Here is a 6,476-nt window from a genome sequence, read left to right as displayed (position 1 = left end):
GGGGTCGCGTTGCGGCGTCTGTCTGCAACCACTGATCCAGACTGCCAGGCAGCAGCACAGCAGGGGGCTTTGATGAGGCCGCTGACTCCGGACCACCACTTCCCATCATGCCGTTCAGTATGGCCACGTCTGTATGGGTGACTCAGCAAGCTCTTGATGGACATTTTCATGCCGCTGCTTTGTAACAAAGAAAGGACACAATGCTCCTGCGTGTGTGTGTGTGTGTGCATGGAAGAAGCCTGCCCTTCCCCACCAATCAGAGACCAGCTGTCTCTCATGGTCTCTGATGAAGACGATGAGTGTCTTTCGTTTTCCTGCACTCATGTATTTTTATGTGTACGACCACATGCAATCCATTCTCACGCTCATTCACAGAGTTGCTGATGGAGTGTTTTTTTAAATTTTTTATATCACGCATTCATTAGGGCTAACTCCATTCTTGATAAACACAAATAATAAAGAACAGTGTGAGACGTGAGTGTGATTGTAGCGCACTTTGGGAGGATATATCCCTCTCTGCCCCATAAAACCTGACATAAAATAATTTATAAAGTGTTGCTGCTGGAAAATACAGTGAACTAACCAGCGTCAGTGCAGGTCTTATATAACAGGCCATATACAGAGCAAGTGGGCCCCCGCCCTTGTGAAGCTGTCATCTGCTGGAGTAGTAAAACAATGGGAGTGAAGGGTGAGAGATAACAGTGCATTACCCCTGCTGTGATAATAACACTGTGCTATGGCTATATTTATGGGTTCACTTTGAAAATTGCTTGGTGTGTGCATGTGTGCATGTGTGTGTGTAAGTGGCAGTGTACACTGGGCTGCCCAGAGCTCAGAGCTATGCAGCGCCACAAAAGCTCACAATTTCACTTTGGCAGTAAAATCACTTTCAAATGCAGTAATGTGTGCCGTTCCTTCTTCCCCTGCACAGAGATGTGTGCTGTCAAATACAAGGATTGGTGCGTGATTTTCTTTTAGAGCGAGGAATTCATTTCTATTTTTCCGTTCTGTTTACCAAGAGTTGTCCTCATAACAGCTGATGTCAAATAGAGGGTGATGGTGACTCTGAGGTTGTGTTCACTATCGGGCACACAGACACACATATACTCTCAGTTCTTTATTTAACCTTTCCGTAAAGGGATATTGTGGCCTTTTCCCCTGCATTCTCAGGCCGAAGCAGACCACTCATTAAACCGCCACCAGAGCTTGCTATACCATGACCTTACCTCCAATAAAAACAGCTCAGGCCTGAACAGCAGAATAATTACTTGTCACTGGAGTTTGAGGCCAGCTGATGCATTTACAGGAGGGGCAATAAGGTTTCTCTGCTTTCCTCTCTCCTCCTGTGCTGCTCTGAAGTAAACCACACTACTGTTGGCTAAGTTTACACCTTCATCCCACAGTAGATTTTTCTTTAATTCCATTAGATCTATGGGAACCTATACCTGAAGAGCGTGGACAGGCTTGGTCGAAATGGAGATTTAAAAGAGCAATATACGACATTCAGAGCATTAATATAGCAGCAAATAACTATGTAAATATATAGAAGAGTAATATCTATCCGAGCAGAGAAAGAAGTTGCTCAGATACTTAGATATTACTGCTGTGAGCGCGCCCCACTGGTTAGCTTATGGCCGCTGCTCAATGAGCTGAAATTCATTATGAAGCTCATTAAATGATAATTCTTCGTAGGTTCATCGCTACGAGTGACCCCTTTTACAATGTCCCATTGTTTCACATTGTCATTTGATACATTGTTTTATTAAAACATGAAGCTGCTATTAAAAAATGTTGGAGAATCACGATTTATGTTATGTAAAACATAACCCTTTATTGACCTCCAGGAAGAAATAAACCTGTCTTTCAGTCATTTTAATATGCTACAGCAGGAAGCGCACAGGTGTAATTAATAGCATTAATGAGGGGTGAAATCCGTTCAGATGTGCCCTTTGTGTTGTGCGTGCTGGCTCACTGTCATGGCTTAGTGGCAGATTTAAAAGTGAATTAATGTTATTAGTTACACCTGTGCTTTTCCTGCTGCAGCAAGTCAAAATGTCAGCTTTCAAGAGGATGAACTTGCATGCAAATCCTCTTACTGTGGGTTTTTGTTCTGTTCTGAGAAAAATGAGGTTTGACTCTTTTAAAGAGAATGTTCTGGACATTGTCAGCAGGGTTTGGTCCCGGTCATAGAGTCACAATCGGCTGGAACAAACTCACAGTCTTACATGTTACATCATGCTCTCCAGGTGTGCTCAGGTTCCACCTTTTGCTGCCACTTAAAACGTAAAGTCCCGCTGTGCTCTGACAAAGTATTAACCTCTGAAATTACTCTGTCGCAAAATCAAAGAGGTGAACGCTCGGCTGCATTGTGAAGTTTGCATTTGGAGTTGTTTTGCCACTTCTTGCAATACCTGAGATTATTGATGCAGCTGAAACTATAAGATATGAACAAACGTTCATTTTTCATGTGTGCTGAGGCCTGTGCACTAGATGTCACTGTTTTACACAGAGATGCCCTTGATGAGCATTGCCCCACTAACTAACTATATTTGTTTTAAAGTTCTGAAACTCACTGCAGATTGTTCATCATGAACACAGCAAAATGTATTCTGGTAACACTTCATAATAACCATCATTAATAAATGGAGAAATTCAAATGAAAGTCAATTAACCCCATACACCTGCACAAAAACATGAATTAAAGCGTTACTAATAAGTAGTAAACATTATTTATTAGCATGAACTACTGATTTACCATTTATTAACAATGGTTATAGTGTTGCCCAAATGTTGAATAAAATGATAAGTGTCTCTCATCTAAAGTGGTCGTTGGGGATTAACTGGCTTTTGCCTTCTTGGTTTTTACAGTTAATCTTCGCGCTGCAAGGCAACGCTTGGCCGGCGCTCAGCTGCGAGACAGAGTTGCTGGCTGACGCATGGAGGCTACAGTGCACTCACCACCACCAAGTTTAAATGATTAACCTCTTCAATCGACTTTTCCATCAGTTAGAACATCGGATATCTGTTTAGTTTATCTCTCATTCCTCTTCTTTGCTTCTGCCAGAGCCGTTCGAGTTTCTCTGTATTGTTTAATGGACGCTGAGCTCGGCCTTGACCTAAACAAATGTAGTTTAGATTCTGGGAGTGTTGCTATTAATATCCAGTCAGTCTTTTGGCAGCAGACAGCTGATACTTAAAGAGGGAGACAGGATGGGAGGGAGCTGCCTGCCTGCCTGGTGCACAGGGGAAAATCTGTTAATCTACTGAGTCTTTCACAGTCAGCAGCTTAATATATCAGGAATCTGCAATTACACAGCAGCATTTCCAGCGGTACGGCATGTTTTTAGCCACAGTTGGAGTCGATAAGCACTGACAAGAGTGCAGTTTCTTCTTGTTGCTGTAGTTAGGCAGTTTAAAGCGTTAAATGATTCAGCAGAGTCTTATGTAAACTCTGGCAAAGTGTTGATCCATTATCAGTGATTATTCAGCAGTTATGATCGCAATCCAGACATTTGAGATATGATTGCGATCTCGGTTGTAATCCAGATTGATGTCCACTGTCTAAGAATGTGTGCTCAAGATGAAGGATTAATATCATGGTTTATCACTCCTGAAATCTTTACAATCCTCACAGACTGTTTGTTGTATTTCACTCAACAAGTTTTTTCATGCCAGCCTCACTCTCAGGGTTCGTTTGCTCTGCTCAGAATGAAAATCCCTGGTGACAGACTCAGTTTCTGAGGTACAATACAAACATTCCTAGTGATTTAGCCGAGGCAAAATTTAATTCCTCAAATGATTGTTGCACAAGTCTTTTTCTTCTTCTTCTTCTGGTGCGCTCATAAAAGAAAAGACTTGCAGGTGCAGGAAGAACATTCCTCGGTCATGCTATCGTTATTGAAAGAGGAGTTGTGTTCCCTGCTTTCTCAGTACTCTATTCCTGTAGTCCACGGAGCCCGAGCCAGATGGAAGGGTGGCGTTCCACCACACGCCGTTCCAACCCAAACATCTGCCTGGCAACGGCCGAGGCCTTCTCGCTGAGACAAAACACAGGCCCGCTCTGTGCGATACCATTACAAAAGATTTCTCTGTTTGATGGGGAAGAGCTGCTGCACACTGCTTCCGGCAGGAATGTTGTCCGGCAGGGAGCTGTGAGGTTAGAAGGAGCTTCTGCGGCCTCATCCACTGGCTTCTGAAGGGACGTTTTCAAGCTTCTCAAGTCATGTGACTTGGACTTGAGTCAGAGTCAAGTAATTATTCTGTTTACTTTGGACTGGACAAAATAAAGGAAGACTTGCTGCTTGGCCTTGACTTTTGATTTTACATGGATCGACCTGAAAGACTTGATATCCTCTTTTATAGTAACAGACGATATACGTAATGTTCAACAGGTCATAAACTCACAGAGAATTATCATCCCCCTCAGCTCTAGGGAGCTTTTTAGCCTATTTAGCTCATGGTTTTGGTTTTACAACCAGCAGATTCTGCTTTCATCAACCTCTTTTCCAGCGGCAGCGTGCAGCTGCAAACAAGCTCTTTAAACTTCACTGTACAACACCTGCTCAGCACCAAACAGCATAAAGTGGAGCATCAACTTAAGAGCTGGACATTTGTCTCAGGAATTGGAAGAAAAGCAAAACAGAGCTAAAAGGAGAGTGAATTTTGGGCTTACATCTGCCAGGTGGCCAAAGACTTGATGTTGCTTCAATGCTGAATAGATAAGCAACTGTTTGCTGATAAGTTTGCCGACTTTAAAGGTGATAGTATGTCAATGTTGTGATTCCAGCTTGTTTTTGACCAACTTAAGTTGAACTGTTTTGAAGTTAATTTGAAAGCACTAGCTTTCAAAAGTGCTGATTATTTCTGTAGATTCACTTTACTCATTGTAACTCTGCTTTAAAATGTAGAATGGCATCAAATGAATGACTTGTTTAAAAGAGTCGAAATACAAAATGTGGGACTTGGACTTGACTTCAGACTTGTTGGTTTTAGCTTTGAACCTAAATCAGGACGTCACACCCAAGACTTGAGACTTATTTGTGACTTGCAAAACAATTAATTCAACCATCCTCTACCACCAGCCACCATCTTTGTCACTTACTGGATCCAGAAAGTAAAAATGTTCCCATTGCGATGAATCATGGGTGCAGCGGAAGTTTGCGGACCAAATGGGATGAGTGTGAGTGTGATCAAGCACAACACACTCCAAAACACTCCTCCCCTCAAACCAAATCTTCAAAACCTAACATGTCTAGCATTAGCCACCAAGATATTGACCATTGAGGAGCTAACATCTTGTGGAAAACATTGATTGACTTTGGAGAACTTGTGGGTTTTCATAAGATTAGTGCAGTGCCTGTTCGGGAAGTGGCTGTTCAGAGCGGGCAGATTGCTAGTCCCCCGGAAGAGCATTGTTGAGAACCGTTAACTTCTGAGAAATGAAGTAGAGTTTGGTTGTAACGTCAGTATATCCAGCGTCCAGCAAGCCGTGGCTTGTAAAGGCCTCTCTGCAGGAGCCATGCTCTGCAGGGCCCGCTTCTGAACAGACCGCTATCTCTTGTTTATTCAGGGCTTACTGATATTGAACGTGCTCCGTGTCCAAATTTCACCACACTGTTTGTCGTTGGATCCGGAGCGATACACCCGTCAAGTGTAAAGTAGATCGGATGAATGGCTCTTAAGATATGCAAAGGACACACAGACAGACAGAGATTTCTTAAATTTATAGTTAGATGATTGCTGTGTGGCCCTTCGGCTTCATCCAGTTTGCCTGTTTTCATCTATTTTGGGGGCCCGATAAAGACAATGTCCAAAGCTCAGGAGGTTCAATATTTGAATGAGAAACTTAATATAATTCTCTTGTATTTGCAGAGAAAGGTTTATCATTCGAGTCAGAATTAAATCTGTTATGATCACAACATGGAGCTCCTCTTTTATCTGCGATAACCATTTGATATGAGCAATATAGTATCTTTTACCTTTAAGACAGACAAAACTTCATCATAATCACAGTAAACTTGGCACATGTTGCACAAGCTTTTACAGTTTAATATACTTAATTATCACTCTGTAAAGTATAACAGAAGAGTCTCCACCAGATGTCCAGTAATTTGTAGCTGTGGTTAAATGTACTTTTATGGAGGGCTTGTTAGAGGACCATGTGTTGGTGTGAGTGTAGAGGCTCGGGGGCACTGACGTACCAGGCAGCCAGAAGGAAAAGAATGTTCTGTTATTAGTGGAAAAGCTCCTGTTATGTGGATTAATCTACAGCTTCGACTTTGATCTCCTCATTCACTCTAAGCGACTTTGGAGGGCCAGCGTTGGGGCCATTTCACACACACACACACACACACACACACACACACACACACACACACACACACACACACACACACTCCTTCATGAGTCAGATAATCGAGGTTGAAAGCATAATTAAGTCTTTCCAGAATAAGTCAAAATAACAAAAAGGATTTTTT

The sequence above is a fragment of the Anarrhichthys ocellatus genome, unplaced genomic scaffold (genome assembly GCF_004355925.1).
Source record: "Anarrhichthys ocellatus isolate YVR2014 unplaced genomic scaffold, GSC_Weel_1.0 scaffold14, whole genome shotgun sequence".
In the NCBI taxonomy this organism is placed as follows: domain Eukaryota; kingdom Metazoa; phylum Chordata; class Actinopteri; order Perciformes; family Anarhichadidae; genus Anarrhichthys; species Anarrhichthys ocellatus.
Note: the sequence above shows the minus strand (reverse complement) of the source record.